At 39.2% G+C, this 6,688-nt stretch overlaps 1 pseudogene; it reads left to right on the top strand.

Moving 5' to 3' along the window:
• Positions 1–6,229: 6,229 nt before the first annotated feature.
• On the top strand, positions 6,230–6,349 carry LOC129893580 (5S ribosomal RNA; annotated as a pseudogene).
• Positions 6,350–6,688: the final 339 nt, after the last annotated feature.

The raw sequence follows: 6,688 nt of genomic DNA, 5'->3' as shown, positions 1-6,688 counted from the left end.
AAGAGTTGCTTGAGAAAGCTTGATGAATAAAATGAGAAAATAAGATGGGTATTTATAGGTGTGGAGGAGAGACCTAACAATAAATAAAAATAATTACAAAGGATGATCTTAAAAATTTAATGGAGGATTGTGATATCATAGATGATGTTAAATGGAGGACTGTTGATGTCACGGGTGATGTCAAATGGATCTAGATCTTTCTATGGTTGGTGAGATGAACTTCTTTTAACGAAATACCCTTTTTTGGAGCTACGTTTGAATGAGATAACTTCCTAATTAGGATTTGGTGTCTACATATGAATTGTATATCTAGAAGTATTCTTTCATATCGTTTAAGAATCAACTAATTTAGAGCATCCTACCATGAGATATGAATTTTCTTCTACAAACACTCCATTTCATCACAGTATCATATCTTACAAAAATTAATTTATTTGATCTACGTATCCTCTGAATCTTAATATATGGTCTTCAGGAAAGTTGTAGGTAATGCTGTTGGAGTTATTAAGAAATTTGAATCAACTAATTTGGACTATTTCATGAAAAGTTATGCCCAAAATACAGAGGCAACATTATTTTCGTCGAGAATTGAAACACCACATACAACGTTTTAGGGGGTGTTGAACCTATTAACTTCGTCTGTGCTTGGCACTAGTCTATCTGTATTAAGACTTGGACTATCTTTACTAATAAAGTGCTTATCTCGTCCTTGATTCTGAAAAAATTATTCTAAAGTCTGTTTAATTATGGATTCTATTTTTTAATTTTTTTCTTTTTTGAAATTATACTTTTCCTAGAAATGTCTTTTTGAAAATATATGGGTAATGTTCTTTGCGAATGAGAACACCCTTCATCCTCACTTTTTGGCAAAGTGACAACCATTAATAGATTTGATAAGTCTTTACTAGCTAATGTTTGAGGTGGACTAATTGTATCTACATCCGATACAGTGGATTTCTTAGAATTCAGTGGGGAATGCACACACTTCTCATCCATTTTGTCTTGAGATGGAAAATTCTAGTCTGGAGTCTGAGTGCTGGCATTGGTCTGAGAGACAAACTTGATTTTAAGTGTCTTTACATATTCTATTAGTTTGGCGTTCTCCTAAAGGAGGGCTTGATTTCTAACATTAAGTCTTTGCTTCAGTCATGGATGAACAGTGATCATAGAAAACTATTTTGTCTGTATCTTTCTGGATGTTATATTGGAGGACTTGGTTTGGGCTTTGTCTGAGGGTTGGAGAGATATAATAATTTGGCCCAAGAACTCCCCTATCGTAATCTAGAGCTTTGTTAAAATTATTAAAACCTTTAAAAAGTGAGTTTAAAACCCCTATTTATAAAGTCTACTACATCAATCCAAGGTTGAAAAATACTATTATGTCACGACCCACCCCGTAGGTCGCGACTGGTCACATTGAACTGTAAATAAAACAATATCATGTAACAGAGCCCCACTGGGTGATAACATTTACATATACCTATAGCCCTTTTGTTTGTATCACAACATGACAGGGCACGCAAGCCGACAAGGCTGCCATAACATAACAACATGTACAATATATCATATAGACCCAGCTGAACCAAACTGACATATACAACCCACATATACGTGTCTGCAGACCTCTAAGAATATAAATGACAACATATGGTGGGACAAGGCCCCCGCCGTACCCCTGAATGGATAAAACAATTTTTATACATCCGTGGACAGTATCAAAAACTAGGCCCCGATACAATGGAGCCTCTTCCAACTGATCTGCATAGAATCCTAAGCTGACGGACTCCCAAAACCTATATCTGTACCTGCGGGCATGAACGCAGCCCCCCGAGAAAGGGGGTCAGTACGATATATATACTGAGTATGTAAAACATAATATAATACAACTGGAAGCATATCTGAGATAGAGAAATAGGGGATAAGATATCAATTCAGAAACCTGTACCTGTACTTTGTGAATCACAAAAACATGCATGTTCGAGTCATATCATATAGCTGGCCCTTTTGGGGGTCCGGTGAATCACCTCTATAAAACCATCATGGCCCCAGTGCCATCACCACCTTATTACAACACATCATCATATATCTATACACGTATCCTGGCCCTCTATTGAGGGACTCAGGGAATAATGCAGTAAACTGTGCACGAGAACATATCCTGGCCCAGGACTCAGGGAAAGAAGTGTTACAATATACACGAGTAGAGTAGTGAGTAACTATATGCAATTTATATCATTACCAGAGACTCGACAGAATAAGAAAGTTAAGCTTTTATTTGAGGACCCGAGTAATGGGGTAGTCATCTCGAGTGTCCCTTAAATGCCATTATGGGTTGTCTCAAAAGTAATCTCAGAGGCCCTGGACATGTATTAACATAGGGCCAAATCATTTATAGAATCAGAAACACTTATTACCTTATAGTCCTTAGGATGTAGAGCCTGTATATTTGTTACCTCTTTAACGTATAAACGTTTCCAGGGAAAGTAGTTCAACTACTATAGGAGTTTAATATTTAGAAGTAATTAAGAGATGTTTAAGAGTGGAGTTACCTCGGAGTTCAGATCAGATTCAACTTACAACTAAGACAAGGACATGCCCCACAAGAAGAAAGAGAATAAGCTCTATATAGTCTGTACTTTCCTTCAGGTGATCTTCATATACATATTTCGTACCCGGCCCTTTACGGGGCTCGGTGAACCACTATGGCATTGTAACCTCATTTTTGTATCAAATACATCATAATGAAAATGAGAGATAGCTTTCCATACATTACATTCTGATACATAGAAGCCCTACTAGGCAATACTTAATCTTCACAGGAACTCTAATACTGAACAGTGGATAGGGGTTATGAGGCGTACTCGGAATTCTGGGAATGGAATTATCCCCGCACTTCATATACAATTCACTTAAGGCTAAACATTGCCAAAAGGAAAGAAAGAGAGTTGTACGAACTTATACCAAAACATGCCAAGAGAAAGCTTTACATATCTTATCTGAATTATTCCTTATCTTGCTTGCCTCGCCGCCCTTTGAACCTATTCAATATGAAAGTAGTATGAATATCAACGCCTTTTACTTTCCAGCACCCTAGGTTACATCTTAGTATTAATGGAATCTATTTCCTTAGTCGCTTCCCCAACTAGTTCTGTTATTTGCTAAGGCGTCGACGAAAATTGGGCAGCACCTCCCCTATAATATGCCCTATCCAAATTTCCAATTAGGTCTCTAAGACCTACAGCCAACCAACAACAACAACCTGCATCAATTTGGACCAACAATATACAACATAAACTCCAAACGACTTATTCAAAGATACGGTAGCACAATAGGGCGTCTAGCCTTTATTTTGTAATGCCTTTCATTATACGCAACGAGGGGTCGTGTGGATTCAACTAGAAGCACCCTAACCCACATTAGAACCTATTTAGGCCCTGAAAAAACACATCAAACCCCTGCAGCAGCACCTCATACGAACAACACTATCCTTCGACGACAATTTAACTATAGCGATTCCAATTTAGTTTATTTCGAATGTCGAGCATTTCTATGACATTCTTAAACTTCCATCAGCATACAAGGGGTGTAATACACCATATAAAAATACCATAAACTCCAATTTAAAAAGGAAAGGTCTTACCTTACGTTAAACTTGTCAAACTCGCCAAAACTATCCAAAATGTGAAATCTGGACACCCCACTGTCTTATATTGTCGCTTAGTTTCGGAGGGGTAATTGAGGAAAATAGGATTTGTATACTCAATGAAAGTTATAGACATGTGTATCTCGGTCGCAAACAATTTTTAATTACCCCTACATCAATTTTGTACGAAAATATATAACCGAAACACCAACAGCAGTCCGTGTAAGATTTCCAAAACCAAAATCTGGGTAGTACCTCCTCTACACTTCATCATCCTTTTTCGAGCTGATAAAAGTAAAACTGGATTTTGGAGTCTAAATGAAAGTTATAGAACCATGAAATACCTTTCCAAAACATATTTAATAACCCGAAACTAAGCTATACACAAGTAGTTATACTAATATTACTAATCACTGTCCCTTCCAAAAACGGGTATGTTAACTAGCGTTTTCTCTTTAAGTTTCTCTTAGTTTTCCAAGTGTAGAACTGAAAATATAGTTCCGTAAGCATCGTAATATACATATATACACCTCCACGTATTTTAGGAACGTCATATATAATTAATTCACGCAGAGAAAATTGAGAAACTTACCTTTAAACTTCAAACGCCATGGCTGCCTCCCTATCTCTCTTTCTCACATTTTTTTTCTCTATGTTGGCTGATGTTCTTTTGATGAAAAACTGAAGTATATGATATATATCAACATGTATATGTGGCTTTAGGGTGTGACACGTGTCAGCCCCAAGAGGTGACACATGTCCAGCCCCTATTGGGCCACCACACCTACATGTTCAAGGAGGGGCTGCCATGTGGCAGTGGGGCCCACCTCCCCCAAGCAGGTGGGTCACCTACTTGACCCCAAGACGGTGGGTCACCTGCCTGCTTAGGTGCTGCCATGTGTCACCCTCCCATTGGCTGCCCCGCGAAATTTTTTTCTTTTCCTCGTGGGTTCGTAATCTCGTTCGTAATCTCGTCTCACTTTAAGAGCCTATGAAATCCTTGCTATGCAAGCTTGGTATGTAATCAAGTAAATCACATATGTACGACTTCTAACTTAGTAGTTTACATAGATAAGTCGAGTCCTACGACTCGTTACTTGGCCTCCAACTCCTTCTGACTTCTCTTGACCCTATTTCCAATCTTCCCTACCACGGGGTGTCCCATTCTCCCTTCCTTAGAGCTGTTTGATAGTGTCGTAGCGTATCCGGCTCACATGATAATGTCCAAGGAACTTATGAGACATTCCGAGTTTAAAAAGGTTGGGGTGTAACATCCTTCCCCCTTTAGAACATTCGTCCCCGAATGTTAGATAAAACTTCTCTTAGTACCTTATACAAATCGTAGGGAGATTCTTTGCTATTTTCTTAACACGTACTTCCATACCAATACTTCATATACGTGTTTTAGGAATTGGTGTTACCTGTAAATATTGGTTACAGGTGCAAATACTTGTATTTCATGTTCTCTTTAGTTCTCCGATCATCCTCTTTCTGGTTTCGGTTTTTCCAACATCCCTTGCGGGGAGGCATGTCTTTAGTCTACAATCTTCCAGTTCGCCAATCTAAGATGGCGGTAGTTTTTTTTTCCTCACAGGATTCCATCTCCTGGACCTCATTTATGGAATATACCCTGGGTGGTTCGTTAGTATCCTTGCGAAGCATTTCTATTTGAGGGACTGGGCGTATAGTTTTCAAATAAGGTGGTAAGTTCAACTTACTGGCTACTTTGCCCACCTTACGAGCAACTTGATACCATCTAATATAATTTGGGCTAAGTTCCTTTTCTAGGTGACCCTATGATGAACATCCAATCATCAACTTGAACTCTGTATGTCGATGTCGATTATCTGTATATCATTCCTGCCGACTCTGGGCTTTTAGTCAACAGGTTGCTTAATCATGTCAAGGCCTTTTTAGCTTAGTCTTTCTAACATCGACCCATCCACTAGGGGACTTACACGCCTTACTTTACCAGTAGCACTAATTCCATCTCGGTAATTTGTCTTAACCTATCTTTGTGTCTCTCGATAGTCAATTACAACTTGGGCTCCCTTGCCTAGGACAATAGCTGTGGGGACTCCGTAAGGTCCTACCACTCTTTTACTCTATAATTTTACACCTTCTCGGCGGAGTAGGTAACCTTTGATCGAAGGAGCAGGGACTAATATCATTAATCCATAAGTAACCTTCCCTCCAGAGTCATCTGGCGCTGGAGTGCAAAATGAGTTTTGTAGTCCTGGTCATATTGTGGGATTTTCGACCTTGGGCACTACTTCCTGTCATTCGTAGATTACATCAGCTGCTACCCTTACCTTTTTGGGTTCTGATTTTTCGCCCTCAGAGTTGGCTACCAAGTGGTGTCAAAATTCCCTCGCCCACTGGCCCATATAGCCATTTTGCGGTTTTCCTCTCATTAACTAGTTCTATGTTGAAGAGTTGTGGCATTCGAGTGCGTCGTCAATTAGCAATTAGCTAATCCTTCTTGTTTTGCTTAAGACCTTATTACAATTTCCTTAACGTATCTTATAATACTCTAGGTACATAATCTCATATCATTTCTCTGTCACTAGTTTAGATTCCTCCATCTCGCGCGATCACACCAGCACTAACGTATTAAGTTCCATCAGAATTTTGAAGTTAAGCATGCTGGGGCGAGAGTAATATTGGGATGGGTGACCTCCATGGGAAGTATTCGTGTCGCGTTTCATTGTAACCTTTTCCACGAGGTGCGGGCACTCAACTTAGCTCCAGATTTACCTCAGCATTGTCTCGCGAGTCTTTATGTTTTTGCCTGTCCTCTCGTCTGTTATCTTGCATCCAGCGTCGATATCCTTTCATTAGTACATTCTTCTATTTTTATACGCCGCCTTCTAGTGTTATGTTATTCCGGGTCTCATTGCAAACTTCTTAACGCTGCCTTATGTAGCATTCTGGCATCCCTCCAATTATTGGTAGCTTCCGGACCTTTCTAACTTGGTTTGGCAAGGTATCTTATTAAAGTTTAGACACCCATCTTAAATGTATTCCCATATCGATTGCCTTTAC

Source organism: Solanum dulcamara, chromosome 6 (assembly GCF_947179165.1).
Source record: "Solanum dulcamara chromosome 6, daSolDulc1.2, whole genome shotgun sequence".
NCBI classification, from domain to species: Eukaryota; Viridiplantae; Streptophyta; class Magnoliopsida; order Solanales; family Solanaceae; genus Solanum; species Solanum dulcamara.
The sequence above is the reverse complement of the archived record's forward strand: the minus strand, read 5'-3'. Positions and strand labels throughout refer to the sequence as shown.